A 17,734-nucleotide genomic window follows, 5' to 3' on the forward strand; every position below is an offset into this window, starting at 1 on the left:
ACTGTTGCTTGAACCACCTAGTCCGAGATATGTTTTTACGGGAGCCTTAGCAAACTAACAGAGAGGGAGGACTAGGGAAAGGCTGAGGGTGCTTATGTGTTAACGAACTTGATATAAGCAGAGAGAATGAAGTGGTGCTTATGAGAGCTGGCAGAGAGGTGCTCTCTTGAGCCTCTCTGAGAAGATCCTCTTATGCTGTGTGTGGGGCTGGCAATTCTATAGGGGTCACTATAAGGGAATGAAGAGTGAGGTAAAATAAAAGAAAGATGCTATTGAGTCCTCTCAGGAGAAATAAAGACTCTGTGTGTGGATGTAAAGCATTATGGTGACCTTATGTTACCGTATGTTAAGCACTGTATTTGACTACGTCAGAAAGGCCAGGTTGAAAGAAAAAAAATTTAGATACTCTTATGCTTTTATAATTAATAGAAAGAAGTATTTTTGTCTTATTTAGAGTAGAATATAAGATAAACTTCACAGTTAGTTGACAGAGAAAGCTGAGCAGATGGAAGTATCTTCAGTCCATAGTAAATGACGCCTAGCTCTTTTTTCCCTCCTATGATCAGATACTCATGTATATTCAGAACAAAAATTACCTGTGCAATAGAATATTCCAAGAATAATTAAGAAAGAACAGAATATATACTATATTGTCTTTACCCAAATCCAACTATCTCAAGGTTGTCAGGCTCTTTACAAGTTTTAGTACTCATATCACACACCAATTTGGTTGCAAAGTGGCCCTGCCCTCATCTATCTATCTATCTATCCTCATCAGGTGATGAATCTGAAAGATTGAGGTCAAATGGCTTGGACTAGAGGACAAGATAGAGATTGTCGTAAGGAAGAAAATACAAAGCTACAAACTCCTCAGGTGTACTGTAACCTAACATTTGAGCTGGAAGGTTATTATCTATCTGACTGTGTGCTTGGGGAATGAACTGAAAAGGACAGATTAGTTTCCTCAAGTCAGTGAGAGCCAGTAAAAAGGCAGGGTATTCACATTTCACATAGAATGGGATTGCTTGAGCATCTAGATTATTTCCAACATGGTCAGGTGCTTTGATAATAATAAATCTATTTGAAAGAAGGAGAAGGTAAAGATGGGAAGTATTATTTTAAAATTTTAATGGCCCAAAGTCTTAGTCTTAGTCAAAAGTCTTAGTCAATTTGGGTTGGGGGGACTCAAACAACAAACATTTAGAGACTCACAGTTTTAGAGACTGAAAGTCCAAGATTAAGGTGTCAGTGTGATCAGGTTCTGGTGAAGACCCTCTTCCTGGTTCACAGACAGCTATCTTCCCCTTGTATCCTCATATGGCAAAGAAGAGGAATGATTCTGGTCTCTTACTCTAAAGACACCAACTCCATTTATAAGCATTCCATCTTCATGACCTAGGCCTCATCTGTAAATGCCATCATATAGAAGATTCAGGTTTCAACACATGAATTTGGGGAGAACAGAAACATTCAGTCCATAGAAAGTCTTTACTAACTGGGACGACTGATAAAGTGCATATCTGGTCAACCATTTGCTCAATGAAAATCTATTGATCTATTTCTCTTCTCTGTTCTGCAGCCATTCATGTGTATTGACTATTGACTATCGATTCCTCCCCCATGGGAGGGAGCACTATTTAAATATGGATATGACAGAATTCTGATGTTTTAAGCATTTAACTTTAACTCAGAGAAAGGCATATACACTCAAGAAAAGCATTCTGTTCCCTTTCCCATTCCTCTCCTTTTTTCCTCCTCCTCCTCCAACTTCAGCTCCACCTTTTTTCCTTTGAAGCTATCAAAGATTGTAAGGTGTATTTAGCTTAATCATCTGGATTCAGTATTATTCATTTAGTTAACATAGATTTATGAGAAGGTGCTCTCTTTTTCTTTCTAGGCCATTTCCAATAACATAGCCTATTGCACCATATTTCCTGACAAACCCACAGTGACCAAAAAAAAAAAAAATCAGCCAAGAGTTTGAATTTTGTGTTTATGGCTTGCTTCAGAATTGGTTTTGAGCCCTGTGTTCTTTTCCATCTCTTCCTGGAAGCCAGTTATTTTACAAGAATGTAACTGCAAATAAGTATCTGGAAGGAAAGAAAGTTATGGAAGGGTTAGAAATATATACATACACGTAAATAGAGCAGGAAATGAGAGTCAATCCAGTTGCTGTGGAGACCCAGAGGTATGTGTAGGCAACATCTAGACATTGTATTACTCTGATTGTTTTAATTATTGGAGAGTGGTAACTCCCTATTTCCTTAGAAGGGATAGGAGCTGGTGGCACATTGTTCATCTAAGAATGCAATTCATTCTGGGGAGTATGGAGGTCAACTGCCTGCTATCAGTCTTCTGTGGGCACTGGAAAGTATATCTGACATTGACTTTAGAGCTTGTTTCTGAGAATATAGGCCCTGATCAGTACATTTTAGAACATTAGAAAAAAAAAAGAAGCCAATATCTATGAAGCTTTCATATCCAGGCTCTGTGCAAGATTTTTTCACATTATCTTATCCTCATAATAATATTTAAAAAATATACTGTTAAGATTGAATCATATTTTGCCTTTTATGTAGGTCAAAATGATCGACTACTTGCAATTTTACTTTAATATAATCGTCATTTTTAATCATAAAAACACACCAGCACACCACACACCTGTCCTGTCCCCTGTCTCACCCCCCAGGCCCCCACCCAAGTTTCCCACTCCATGTGTCTGCTGCTAAGTTGCTTCAGTCATGTCCAACTCTGTGCGACCTTATGGACTGTAGCCCTCCAGGCTCCTCTGTCCATGGGGATTCTGCTGGCAAGAGCACTGGAGTGGGTTGCCTGTCCTCCTCCAGGGGACTCTTCCCAAGCCAGGGAAGGAACCCGCATCTCTGACGTCTCTTGGCAGGCAGGTTCTTTACCACTAGTGCCACCTGGGAAGCCCTTCCACTCCAGAGCAGAAAGCAATTGTTCTCAAACGTCAAAGGGCAGTGCTTGTTAGAAAACAGATTGTGGGTCTCCAACCTCAGAGACTCTTGTTATGTCTGGGATGGGACCAGAGATGTTGAATTTCTCACAAATAGCCAGGTGATGCTGCTGCTTCTGTCTGATGCAAGATCACACGTTGGAACTACTGGTATAGAGGAATGACCTCCTTAAAGATGCACCTTTAAGATCTACTTTTTTTTTGCCCTAGTTTGGGCTCCAAAACAATATTAGAAATCTAGATTTCCTTTAAACATATTTTCCAAACCTGATGCTGTCATTTTCACTTACTCTCAACTTAACATTTCCTTGTATATAATGCATAAAACAGAAACTGTATCACCTTAGTTTTTAAAGACCATGAAGTTTTTCCATGTATAAGAACATAATTCCAGAAAAAAATATTTGATAGTTTAAGTGATACCAAAATTCTAAAATTCAACATGTTCAAAGCTGAGGGAAGGGCAAAAGACCAAATAAAATTTGGTGAGTGAGATAATGCAGTGGAGATTCACGCATCCAGTTTGAGCCTATACTAGAAGTCGTCCCTTCGTTTTTTTCTACCACTGAGATGCTATAAGTCAAAAAACACAGAAAAATCAGCCAGGGATAGATAATCTCTACATTATAGATAAGGAAACAGATTCAGAATAGTAAAATGATTCTCCCATGGCTGGTTCATGGAAGAACCCAGTTAGGGGATGTTAAAAGATAAACTGAGGCATATTAAAAATGTTAAATTTATTTGCGCAAAAATGGATTCCAATTTGGCAGTGCCAATCTACAGGTGGTTAGGAGTGCTCTGCTTACCAGAACCAGAGGAAAGACTTTTACAGATTAAGTACAAAAGCAAGAAAGGAAATTATTTGATTGGCTGCAGCTTAAAGCCTGGTTGGCTGTTTCTGATTGGTTACCCTTAGCATTTTGATTTGATAACCTTGAGGCATCTGCAGGCTTGGATTTGGTTTGCTTACATAAGCCACCATGGTATTAGAGCTACCTCAGTTTATTGACCTCCTTGTTTAATTTAACAGAAGAAAAGAAAGTGAAGTCACTCAGTCATTGTTGTTCAGTTGCCCAGTCATGTCTGACTCTTGGCGATCCCATAGACGGCAGCACACCACACTTCCGTGTCCTTCACCATCTCCCGGAGTTTGCTCACACACATGTGATGCCATCCAATTCAGCAACACCACAACTTTGTTGGAAGCACCAACAGCATCTTCTTGTGCTGCTCTTCTGGACTCTCCCAAGGACTTAAGAAGTTTGTTTTTCTTTCTTTGTTTCCCTGTGTCCTTGTACTTATCTCTCCTTCTTTCTTCCTTTATCGCATCCATTTTGTTTGCTCCTGCCTAATCACACCAACTTGTTTTTTTCCTGCCTAATTTGCTTTAACCCACTCAGCTCCATTCCCTATGTGTTTTCTATTTCAATGAATGTGAAATGTTTCTTCATTTATCAGGACTTTTCCTAAATGTTTTCGTGCTTTTTGCTCTGAATTGGAGATGGTGGTAATTGGCTTTGTTCATCTTAACTCCCTGGAAATGCCAAAGAGATATTAATAATACTTAGCATTTGCAAAGGACAAAGTGTCTGGAGAAATGTATTAGTAAACAAATACTTATTCTTTAAAATATATAATGATCCCGATATTTCCTCTTCTTGGAAGAATTGCCCTGTACAACCTGGACGAGTCACCTTATCTGTGAATTTTAGCTTCCTCATCTATGAAAGGGGCTTTCCAGGTGGCTCTAGTGGTAAAGGATCTGCCTGCCAATGCCAGTGCAAAGGGATAGGATATGTGGGTTCAGCCCCTGGGTCCAGAAGATCCTCTGGAGAAGGAAATAGCAACCCTCTCCAGTATTCTTGCCTGCGAAATCCCATGGACAGAGGAGCTTGGCAGGCTACTGTCCATGGGGTTGGAAAGAGTCGGATACAACTGAAGCAACTTAGCTTGTACCTATGAAAGGGTGATAATAATATCCTCTCACAAAGTTGTTATGAGGATAAAATAAAAAGTATGCTTCAACTGTCTATTATTATTATCCTCCAAACTACCAGAATAGCATTAGCCCAATGATTCATTCATTTGTTCAAGGATGTGTGCTAGTCACCATAAAAAGAACAGTGAACAAGACCTCATGGAATTTACAGTCTATCATAAAAGACAAACCAAAACAAATAATTATAAAAATAAAAAACTGTAATAAGCACAACAAAAGAAAATGCACTGTGCAAAATGTACAGTGAAGGAAAAGGACATTGTGCCAAGAAACTGTACAGTGGGTGGACCTGAACTTGGCTGAAAGAGGGGATGGTTTAGGTATGGCTTCTCCACTGAAGAGACATTTAAGCTCAGGTCCAGAACATGAATGTGGGATTAATCAGACAGTAAATGGGGAAGTTAGTCCATCCTAAAGGAGATCAGTCCTGTGTGTTCATTGGAGGGACTGATGTTGAAGCTGAAACTCCAATACTTTGGCCCCCTCATGCAAAGAGTTGACTCATTGGAAAAGACCCTGATGCTGGGAAAGATTGAGGGCAGGAGAAGAAGGGGACGACAGAGGATGAGATGGCTGGATGGCATCACCGACTCGATGGACATGGGTTTGGGTAGACTCTGGGAGTTGGTGATGGACAGGGAGGCCTGGCGTGCTGCAGTTTATGAGGTCACAAAGAGTCGGACATGACTGAATGACTGAACTGAACTGAAATGGGGAAGAGAGAGTTCCAGACAGGAGGAATAGCATGTGCAGAGGCTACTGGAAAGAACTTGGCACATTAAAGGAATTCCTGAAAAGCTCAGAAGTTAGAAAACCAAGGGGAAAAGGGTCATGAGATAAAGTTGCAGAAGTGGGTGGGAGCAAAGCCACCCAGAGTCTCATTGACCACAGGAAGGAATTTTTTCCTTTCTCCCAAAAGCATTTGGTGGACTTTGAAAGGATTTAAGCTGGGAAATAACAGTCAGATTTTTCTCTTGAGTCTGCTGGGTTAGAATAGACTGGAGAGATATAAGAATGGAAGAGGGTTATCTGTCATCTGAGGCTTCTAGAATTGTTTAAATGAGAAAACAGTGGCTTGGATCACAGATTTTGGAGAGAGTGGGAATCGAGTTTTAAAATACTTAACAGACTTGTTAGTTTGGGGAAGGTTTATAAGATGTGAAGATCAGACTGATTATTGTGATTTCCAGTTGTCTGTTCAGAGTACTTGGCTGTGGTGGTGCCATTGACTCTAAGAAGGAGCATATTTGATGAAGTGGAAGTTCATTTGTTCTGGCTTGGATATTGACTTTGAGATGTCTGTAAACAAACACATAAAGATGTCTGATGAGCAATTGGTTCAATATATGGATCTGAACTGGAAAAAAAGATGAGCATTGGTGCTGTTTATAGGAGTAAACAAGATACCCAGGGGGTATCAGCAAACCAGTACACAGCAAACCAGCTAGACCAAAATGATAGCATATCCAGTGCATAGTTGCTAACTGCTAGGTCACTTTAGTTGTGTCCGACTCTGTGCGATCCCATCCCTGGGATTCTCCGGGCAAGAACACTGGAGTGGGTTGCCATTTCCTTCTCCAATGCATAAAAGTGAAAAGTGAAAGTGAAGTCGCTCAGCCATGTCTGACTCTTCGCGACCCCATGGACTGCAGCCTACCAGGCTCCTCTGTCCATGGGATTTTCCAGGCAAGAGTACTGGAGTGGGGTGCCATTGCCTTCTCCGATCCAGTGCATAGTTACTTGGGTATGAATCCAGCAGTGAAGATGGAGGCTGTGTAAGTGGACAGGGTGGATGGGTGAATGTGTCTTTACTGACAGAAGCCATTTTCTCTTTAAAGCTGCAGTTTCTAAGATCGCCAGAATCCCTCGTGTAGTTTATTTAAGGTGGAGTTAAAAAACAACCTGGAAGGACCCAAACTTCGAGCACACTTAATTCTGAGATAAGTGGGGGAGAGGAAAATACAACCCTTTCATATTCCCTTCCCTATCACAATGTTTGCAGACCTTCAAAATACATTTCCTAGGGAATTCCCCGGCAGTCCAGTGGTTAGGACTCAGTGCTCTCCCTTCTGGGGCTCCAGGTTTGAACCCTGGTGGAGGAACTGCAAGCCACATAGTGCAGCCAAAAAAATAAGCTAAAGACATAAAATACAATTTCATATCAAATTTACCACTCTATTTAAAAGCAGAAAAGTATTCTTAAATGTAGCCAATAATTGTTTGTTTAGATATAGAAAATTATATATATTTTTTGTTGATTGCAAAGGGGAAAATTGTTGATTAGATAATCACCCAGTTTTTAATCCCACTGAAAACATTTGAATATTAAAATAGAGAATACCTACACTGATACCTCAAGAAAATTTAATTATGACCTTCATGGTTTTTATATTATTGTCTGTGACTCGAGACAATAAAGGACAATAACAAATGTAAAAATCCACCCATCTGTCCATTCAACCAAGCAGTATAATACAATTGTTAACAGCATATCTGTCTGTGGCTCAGACTATCAGTCGTGTCTGACTCTTTGTGACCCCATGGACTATAGCCTGCCAGGCTCCTCTGTCCATGGGATTCTCCTGGCAAGAATACTGGAGTGGGTTGCCCTTTCCTTCTCCAGGGGATCTTCCTGACCCGGGGATCGAACCTATATCTCAAATGCCTTTTGCATTGACAAGCAGAGTTTTTTACCACTAGCGCCACCTGGGAAGCCCCAGTTAACAGCATAGAGTCTCTCTGGGATCAAATCCCAGTTCCATTACTCACTGGCTGTTTGTGCTTGGGAAGGTCATTTAAGCTGTCCATATTTCAGTTTTCATATTATAAAGCAGATGGAGTAATAATTTCTATCTCACAGGATTTTGTAAGAATGAACTGAGTTAAATATATGTAAAACATTTAGGATGAAGCCTGGCTTATACTAAGTGGCTTATATACTATTAATATAGATAAAGACCCAGGTGTGAGCCACATGATTCTGCCCTTAAGAAGTTTTACAGTCTAGTGGGACATTGGGTTGGGAAGATCCCCTGAGGAGGAAATGGCAATACTCTCCAGTATTCTTGCCTGGGAAATTCCATGGACAGAAGAGTCTGGTGGGCCACAGTCCACGGGGTTGCAAAAGAATTGGATACAACTGAGCAACCAAACAACAACAACATTAACAATGCATAGCTCAATTTATTTGAATCTTTTATCACCTTTCAGTTCAGTTCGGTTCAGTCGCTCAGTCGTGTCCGACTCTTTGCAACCCCATGAACTGAGCACGCCAGGCCTCCCTGTCCATCACAAACTCCTAGAGTCCACTCAAACTCATGTCCATCGAGTTGGTGATGCCATCCAACCATCTCATCCTCTGTCGTCCCCTTCTCCTCCTGCCCCCACTCCCTCCCAGCATCAGGGTCTTTTCCAATGAGTCAACTCTTCACATGAGGTGGCCAAAGTACTGGAGCTTCAGCTTCAGCGTCAGTCCTTCCAATGAACACCCAGGACTGATCTCCTTTAGGATGGACTGGTTGCATCTCCTTGCAGTCCAAGGGACTCTCAAGAGTCTTCTCCAACACCACAGTTCAAAAGCATCAATTCTTCCCCATTCAGCTTTCTTCACCATCCAACTCTCACATCCATACATGACCACTGGAAAAACCATAGCCTTGACTAGATGGACCTTTGTTGGCAAAGTAATGTCTGCTTTTTAATATGCTATCTAGGTTGGTCATAACTTTCCTTCCAAGGAGTAAGCGTCTTTTAATTTCATGGCTGCAATCACCATCTGCAGTGATTTTGGAGCCCAAAAAAATAAAGTCTGACACTGTTTCCACTGTTTCCCCATCTATTTCCCATGAAGTGATGGGACCAGATGCCATGATCTTCATTTTCTGAATGTTGAGCTGTAAGCCAAGTTTTTCACTCTCCTCTTTCACTTTCATCAAGAGGCTTTTCAGTTTCTCTTCACTTTCTGTCATAAGGGTGGTGTTATCTGCATATCTGAGGTTATTGATATTTCTCCTGGCAATCTTGATTCCAGCTTGTGCTTCTTCCAGCCCAGCGTTTCTCATGATGTACTCTGCATGTAAGTTAAATAAGCAGGGTGACAACATATAGCCTTGACGTACTCCTTTTCCTATTTGGAACCAGTCTGTTGTTCCATGTCCAGTTCTAACTGTTGCTTCCTGGCCTGCATACAGGTTCTTAAGAGACAGGTCAGGTGGTCTCATATGCCCATCTCTTTCAGAATTTTCCACAGTTAATTGTGACCTACACAATCAAAGGCTTTGGCATAGTCAATAAAGCAGAAATAGATGTTTTTCTGGAACTCTCTTGCTTTTTCGATGACCCAGTGGATGTTGGCAATTTGATCTCTGGTTCCTCTGCCTTTTCTGAAACCAGCTTGAACATCTGGAAGTTCATGGTTCACGTATTGCTGAAGCCTGGCTTGGAGAATTTTGGGCATTACTTTACTAGCATGTGAGATAAGTGCAATTGTGCAGTAGTTTTATCACCTTTACAGACTCAATATTTTGGAGCTCTTTCCCCAAGTGAGTTGTGGGAGAAGAGTCTCATAAAAATAACACATATTTTATAATCTCAAAGAATAAAATTTAGTGGATTTTTTGATCCCAGGTTTACATAAATAGGAATTGAATTTTGGAATGAAAGGACTTGCCAATCTCACAACTGGTGCTACAAGAATGACTTGAATTCCAGTCTCTGCTTATGTATGTTTTTTAGTCCTTTCATTATATACATGGTGGCTCTGAAACAAGATGAAATCATCTCATTTGGGCACAGAATATCTGAGATCTTTTTCCTCAAAATAGTATTAGAAAATTGTATACTTTGGTTTTAGAAACCCCACCATACCAAGATTATGCAGAAAAAGTATAAATAGGCTCTCTGAATTGTTTTCTCTGGCTTTGCAATGTCAAAACACGTCATTTACATTCTGGTAGAGTTAAAACATCTTTCTGAGTCTCTTTATGCAGTGAGCTTCCTCAACTAAGATGCCAAAGCATTTCACAGGGACATCAAGGGAAAAGGCTGGGATATGTCAGCCCTGGAGCAGGGCGGCTGAAGGTACTACTTAGGATTTACAGCCAAGGACAATTGTCCAAATCCAAAGGCAAGCTCAAGTGGCGGGGAGTGAGGCAGGTTGGGGTTAATCACCGAATAGGCTGGGTGCTGGAAAGTCAGAAATCTACTGCTATGAAAGATCAGTTCAAGGGCGCCCAAGGTCAAAGAGTCAGAGTCTAGATAAGGCCACAGTGAGCGAGACAATAAAAGGTGGGTGAAGGATCAGCAGGGCAATCAGAAGGACAGATCTGTATCAGGGAAACTTGATCCCTGAAAGGGCTTCCTGTTCCTACTTCTGAGGCTTTCTTCAACAATGGTCTGGCGGGGCTCTGTCACAGCAGGGCTGATCTAGACTGCACAGGTGAGAACCAGCTATGGATCACTGGCTGAACTGAGGGAGGCTAGGAGGAGGGTTAGTCCAGCTCTGGTGAGTCATTAACACATAGAGATGGTAGCAAAGCCCCTTCAGTTACATGGGAAGCCAGTCTCAGAAGCGTGCACATACTGCTGAAGATTTGTTCTTGGCCAAAGCATCATCGTTCTGCTTAAGAAGAAATGCCTTTAAAAAGTGTTCATGGGACTTTCCTGGTGGTCAGTGGTTAAGACTCCATAGTCCCTATGCAAGGGGCATGGGTTCAATACCTGGTCAAGGAACTAAGATCCTGCATGCTGCCTGGCATGGCCCCCAAAAATTTATTTTCCAAAAAATTTCATAGTAGTCAAATAGTAAGTGGCTTTCAGTGTGGGGGTTGTGTGAAGTGAAACAAATATCCTCTTCAGGGAATCAGAAATATATATATCACATTGTCCTTGAAAAGTGTATAGATCTGGGTAGGGGTGGGGGAAAGAGCCAAAACCTTCTCAAATCTTTTCAAAAGCCCAAATATTTGGATTTCTATACCACAAGCCAACTGTAAACAAATTTGAGATGTTGGAAAAAAAGTAGATTTGAGTTTATTACCCTGAATGATGAAAGAGCTAAGGATGATAAGAACCCTCACATAGTGATAAAAGTGTGCCAGCCACTCCTTTGAGCACCATATATGTGCTCATTTCATCCTTTCAGCAACCCTTTCGGTCCTATTATTAGCATTATTTTACCTTAAAAGTAATTAAAATATAGGAAAATTAAATGACATGCCCAAGATCACACAGTTATAGAATCCTGCAGAAGATGGATGTGGTAAAATATAATCCTATCTCTGCTCTTCTTTTTCTGTGGTCCTGCCAGGGGGCCAGGGACATTTTGGAAGACTGTGACTCCACATTTATGCTTCTGTGTGGCTAGAGGCTCTATTTTCTGTCCTGCAGTTAGCTTAACATTTGGGCTTACTTCATGGCTAATATAGTGATGATTGTGCCATTGTGCTGCGAGCAGTGAAATACCGCAAACCTTTTAAGCTTTAGTGTTATAAATGCAGATAAGTATGTGCCAGATAGAATGATCACTGCTATTATTTTGCTCCAAACTTTCTTCCTACATTGTTACTGGGTTAGAGAAGGGGTTAAGAACAGGGGCTGGAGTCAGATAGCTGGGCTTAATTCCTTGCCAAACTTACTAGTGATGAAACTTGGAAAGTTATTTATCCAGAAGGAGCTAGTGCTCCTTTTCTCCAGAGTGGGGTTAATAATAGTCCTAACCTTACAGGCTTGTTGGGGGCCTTAAACATGACACATGCTAAATGCTTTGCACAGTGCCAGGCACTTAGTAAGTGCCCAGTGCACACTAGTTATTGGGGTGAGTGTTTATTACTCTGAAGATGAAGCCAGAGGAAATCAGGGAGGAAAGGAACTTTCAGCTTCATCATATCTCTGGCTCTTTTCCCTCTTTAAAATTCTACTTGAGATGCAGTTAGCACTTCAACGTTGTTAGGATGGGAAAGGCCACTATAACCTTTCCCTCTTGTTTTCCTGTCTAAAAAAAATGACAGTTTCTTACTGGATTAATGGGATCACTGATCCAGGAGAGAAGAGAGGATGAAAAGAAGATATAGACAGGAGGTGGGAACCATGATTCAAGAAAGATTAGACTTTTGGGGGGAAGGGAAGCTGACTAGGAAAGACTGGGGAAAGAGTGATGGTTAACACCTTGTCTTAGAAACTTAGAGAAGCTGGCAGTGGTATTGTGTATGGAATGTGATGCTGGATAATTTTATAATTTTATAAAGATGAATCTACTTTATCACTTACGTCAGGGAATCAAACTTCCTGAACAGGGTTTACTAGAAATTTATTTTGTACTGACTTCATTATGAAACACATACTTTAAGATGTTTCCATGAATTCTCCACAGGTAATTATTTCTGTGGAATGCCATTAATTGGCATGCTCCCTTCATCTTTCTCACCAATATTGGAAATATCAAGAAAACAGAAAAAGTATATTAAGATACCTACTAGAAAGTACTGTGTCAAAAGAAGTTATCTATACACTAGTAATATCCTATTAGAAAATATAAAAGGAAAAAAATATCTCATTCAAGAATTAGAATGGCATAAATAGTTTCCATAAGATTTTTGTGGAGAAAACACCAAACCTTTACTGCAAGATATAATGAAAGACCCAAATAAATAGATGGTTTCACTGTTGAAGGATTGAGGAATACTCAACGTTTTTAAATGTCAGTTCTCCTCCAAATAATCTACAAATTCAAAATACGCCTAATCAAAACATAAGAATGATTTAAAAATGAAATTTAACAGGATGATCCTAATATTTTATAAGGGAAAATGTGTAAGAATAAGGCAATTTTGAAAAGGAATTATAGAGCAAGGGCTCACCAAAAGCACTTGCTAGAAAATAAAGTTGTATTCATTGAAACAATATGTTGTTGGTGCAGAAATAGATAAGTAATTTAATGAAAAAGAATAGAGGTTAGAAACATATATTATCTTATATACAAATTTGGTACATTATGGCTCTGGAATTTAGGTCAGAGTTGAAAGGACAAGTTATTCAATAAATTGGTTCTCCATTTAGAGAAAACTCAGAAATTTACCTCATAACATAAACTCAGTTAGATTAAAGACATCAGTACCAGACTGCTATATTTAAAATGGATAACCAACAAGGATCGACTGCTTAGCACAGGGAACTCTGCTCAATGTCATGTGGCGGCCTGGATGGGAGGGGAGTTTGGAGGAGAACGGATAATGTGTATGTGTGGCTGACTCTCTTTGCTGTCCAGCTGAAACCATCACAACCCTGTTAATTGACTATGGTTCAGCACAAAATAATAAGTTAAAAAAAAATAAGACATCAGTACTTTAACTATGTAACAAAAGAAAATTCTTAACTGCAGGGGTTTTCCCTACAGCTTTATTCATAAAAGCAAAAACCATAAAGGAAAATACTGAAAATTTTCATTAATCATGAATTATAAAGCCTTGAACCACAAAGTTCAATGAACAGTTAGAAAATAACTAGTAAATTGGAAGAAAATATTTACAACACATGTAACAGACTGAGGGTTCATATTAGAAATATATGTTTGTAAGAAAAATAAATGACAAAAAAAGGGGGAGGGAACTTTGAGAAGACAATTCATAGGAGTAGACATACAGATGCCAATAAAGTCATGTAAAGATGTTTGACCTCAGAGGTAATCGGGAAGTAACAATTAAGATAATGGGCCATTAAAAAAAAAATCAACTTGGGGGGCTTCCTTGGTGGCTCAGAGGTAAAGAACCCACCTGCTGATTCAGGAGACAGGGTTTGATTCCTCATCTGGGAAGATTCCACATGCAGTGGGGCAACTAAGTCCATGTGCCAAAACTACTGAGCCTACACTTCAGAGCCCGGAGGTGACAGCTACTAAAGCCCACATGCTCCAGATCCCGAGCTCCACAGCAAGAGAAGCCGCCACAGTGGGAAGCCTGTGCCGCAACCAGAGAGAAGTTCCTGCTCTCTGTCTGCGCAGCGAAACTCACGCAGCAACCAAGGCCTCAGCCCAACCAAAAAACAAATAAATAAAAAAATTTTCATTAAAAAAAAACAGGGAAAAAATGAAAAAAATTGATGCTATCAAATACTGGTAAGGCAGTAGTTTGACATATTCTTATATGCTATTGTTTGTAGTGATAATTATCACAGCTGACAAGAAAGATGATTTGTTGTCATCTGTCAAAGCTAAACAAGTACATTCCCATTGACACCCAATTTCACCCCTTGCTCTCTACCCTGGAGAAACATTTGCAAATGTACAGAAAGAGGAACATACAAGAATGTTCACTATTGTGTTATTTGTAATAGTGAAAAAAATCAGAAAAAAAAAACTACATTTCTATTGGATTAAAAATATTGAAATGAACAGTAGTGTTTTCATACTATGGAATTTTAAGCAGTTAAAAGTGATGAGTTTATTGTATTTGTAGTAACATGTTTGGATCTCTAAGCCCATTTGTTAAGTGAGTGACCCAATTGGCTAAATAATGAGTGGAGCAGCGTACCATTTATTATAAACAAAATACTTGGCATTGTCAGTCCTTTTGATTTCAGCATTCTTAGAGGTGATGTTGCCACGCTGTGGTTGATTTTGAATTTCTCTGATAACTACTGATGATGAACACCTATTTATAGGCTCTTTGAATATCTTCTTTTTTAAAGAGATGATCAAGTCATCTGCTTATTTTGAACTTCTACAAAAGAATTTCTTTTGTAGAAGTTTTTGATTGTAGAATTGATTCATAGTTCTTCCTCCTGAAAGTCTTTTGTCAATTATATGTAATAACAAAATCTTCTCCCAATCTATGACTTGACATCACTCTCATAATGTTAGCAAGAGTGTAATTAACTGAAACTCTCATACATTGCTGGTGGAGTTATAAATTGGTATGACACTTTGGAAACTGTTTTGGCAGAATCCATAAAGCTAAACATATGTGTACTTACGATCAAGTAGTTCCACTCTTGGGTGTATGAATGGAACACAAATGAGATCTAATATCCACTAAAAGACATAAAGATGTGCCAGTTGTTATACATTTATAACACTTTAAAAGCTCTAAACTGGAATGAACTCAGATGTCCCCCAACAGTAGTAGACTGGAGAATAAACTGTGGTATATTTGTACAACAAAATATTACATAGCAACAATAAAGAACAAATAACTACCATGAGCAAAAATATACATAGTATCATGGATCTATTCAGGGAAAAAGAGTAGGCACAAAGTGTACATTTTTAAAAATTAATTGATTTATTTTATTTGGAGGCTAATTACTTTACAATATTGTGGTGGTTTTTGCCATACATTGACACGAATCAGCCACGGGTGTACATGTGCCCCCATCCTGAACCCCCCTCCCTCGCCCCTCCCCATCCCATCCCTCTGGGTCGTCCCAGTGCCCTTGTTTTGAGTGCCCTGTTTCATGCATCAAACTTGGACTGGTGATCTATTTCACACAAGATAATATACATGTTTCAATGCTATTCTCTCAAATCATCCCACCCTCGCCTTCTCCCACAGAGTCCAAAAATCTGTTCTTTGTATCTGTGTCTCTTTTGCTGTCTTGCATATAAGGTCATCGTTACCATCTTCCTAAATTCCATATACATGCGTTAATATACTGTATTGGTGCGTTTCTTTCTGACTTACTTCACTCTGTATAATAGACTCTAGCTTCATCCACCTCATTAGAACTGATTCAAATGCATTCTGATGATTGCATTTACATGAATTTTAAAACCAGGCCACACTATCTATGATGATGGAAATAAGACTAGTGGTTACTTTTGAGGAGTTATTGATCAGGAAGGGACAAGGGACATTTTTGGGGATCTAGAAATATGTCTGCCAAGATGTACACTAAAGATTTGTGCAATGTATTCTGTATAACTCATACTTTATTAAAAAGTTTTTAAAATTTTAGAAAAACCCCATGAGATAGACATTATTATTATCCACATCGTACAGATGGTGTATCTTTTTTGATCTCTGCTGGAGTTCACGGGAAGACCTACTGTCAGGCTCTGATAATATACGCCCAATAGTACAGTCCAGATAACCCAAAGAAGCTTTTTTTTTCAATTCCTCAGGATACACAGTAATGGAAGGCTCCTTGGCAGTCTGCCCTAGGAGCACATAGGGCAGGCATTGCTCTGCCCCTTCCCAGGACTTCCTCTATGAGGCCAAGCTCTTCTAATCCTCCGGACACCCACAAAAGCTTTTTCTCTCTTTGGGTTTAGGTCAACCTGGCCTCCCATCTGTGGGTCAGAGAATGAGGGGTTAATAATACAGAAATTCTCTGTTGTCTACACATATGTCAGGCTCCTTACCACTTTGAGGCAAAAGAAGCTACTGAAAGTTTTTCTGAACCGTTTAAAACATTCTTTATCATTTTGCAGTAAGTGTGTTTTACTGTTTATATTCTAATTTTTTGAAAATCCATAATTCCAAACAGCAGTGATGAGGGGGTTCTTTATGCCTAAGAGTTGGATTTGACTGGAAGCACAACTAACCTATGGTAATAGAAGTGAGAACTGTGGCTACATGTGGGGTCAGGGGGTATTAACTTGGAAAGAACATGAGACAGTCTTCTGGACTGTGGAAAGCTTCAAGATCCTCAATGGTATGGTGACTGCACAGATGTCAAAATTCACCCAGCTGAACCCTCACAATTTTTTTTTGTATACCTTGAAAGTGAAAGTGAAGTTGCTTAGTTGTGTCCGATTCTTTGGGACCCCGTGGACTGTAGCCTACCAGGCTCCTTCCTCCATGGGATTCTCCAGGCAAGAGTACTGGAGTGGGTTGCCATTGCCTATGCTTCAATTATAAAACAAAGCAAAACAAAACAAAACCCCCAAAAATGGTAATAAAATAATATATACTATCGTAATAATAACAACATGTCTTGAAAATTATAGAAAGATCTGGAATGATAAAAATCAAATTCTTAACAAGTTACTTATGGAGGGATTAGGGAGAGAGAGAGGTAATGAGACTGTGGTTAGTAGTTAAGCGGATCTCGCTCTCCTCCTAGTATATGCTTTTTTTAAGATGAAAGAGAAAATGCTATGTAAATACATCAAACATGTAGACTGTGCACTGCCGTCAGGCACTGAAGATTTCTGGATCCTTTCTGCTGTGTAATGCTCAATCACCTTAAAAGAACCACTGACACAAAACTTATATCTGGAACAATTCTCAGAGTACAATCTAATTCTTAGGTATTTTCTCATAACTTCACCCCTGGTGCTGACTTTGTCTTTGTTTTGCTATAGATACATGTCCCAAGATACAAGTTGGGAATATTTTCTTTTTTTTAAACAAACTTTTTATTTTGTATTGAGGTATAGTCGATTAACAACGTTGTAATAGTTTCAGGTGAAGAGCTAAGGGACTCAGCCATACACATACATGTATCTGTTCTCCCCCAGACTCCCTTCCCACCCAGGCTGCCACATATCAATGAAGCTGGGCATATTTTCACTAAAACATGTGACAATCTGTCACAGGAGGTAACCCCGGTCATAGTTCTCATTCAACCTTGGGGATGGGTAGAAAAAAGAGACCTTCTCTGCTCTGGCCTTATATTTTTGTAGTTGGTAGTCAGCATTGAACTGATTGAATGAAAATACATGTTTCAATATTTTTAAGTTAAAACTCAGGGAAAAAATATTTTTACATTATCAAACTAAGTATTTGTAAATTTTGCAAAAGGCTGTTTTTTAATAAAAA

Source organism: Cervus canadensis, chromosome 25, assembly GCF_019320065.1.
Source record: "Cervus canadensis isolate Bull #8, Minnesota chromosome 25, ASM1932006v1, whole genome shotgun sequence".
In the NCBI taxonomy this organism is placed as follows: Eukaryota; Metazoa; Chordata; class Mammalia; order Artiodactyla; family Cervidae; genus Cervus; species Cervus canadensis.